Below are 553 nucleotides of genomic sequence, written 5' to 3' on the forward strand. Positions count from 1 at the left end.
TCCTAAAAGGAGAAGGATGGAATGCCAACATGCATCTATTATTGAATTCACCCGGCCAGATAGTACCCACTTTGGGAACATCCAGCACCAAAGTCACTGAATGGGTAAGTCGCCAATCTCTAAAATAGGCTATGTAATGTACTTTATCTGCTGGGTTACCGAGGGGGGGCATTTTATCAGAGGTTTCTACTGTATCAATCTACCCTTGTGTGATTCCTATTGAAGCATATACTCGGGGGGTGGGTTACGTGCAGGATGGATGATTTCAAAGTGGTCTCACCATTCATTAGATGGAGAAGATCACCAAGATTTTGTGATCAGCTGTTGAACTTATTCCAATTCATTGAGCATTCTCAATATTCAATATTATGCCTTGAAGATGAATTGAACCTCCACGCTCTTTAGCACGACATTTTGAGTCTCACGTGTCTACCATTTCACCCCCAAGGCATCCTGAAAGTGAATCATATTCCATGAATATGATATCTTTCCAGTGTGATGTATAGAATATATGACAAAGGTGGAGTGTTAGAGTATTTCTATTGATCAGTCA

This window comes from Ziziphus jujuba, chromosome 11 (assembly GCF_031755915.1).
Source record: "Ziziphus jujuba cultivar Dongzao chromosome 11, ASM3175591v1".
NCBI lineage: Eukaryota > Viridiplantae > Streptophyta > Magnoliopsida > Rosales > Rhamnaceae > Ziziphus > Ziziphus jujuba.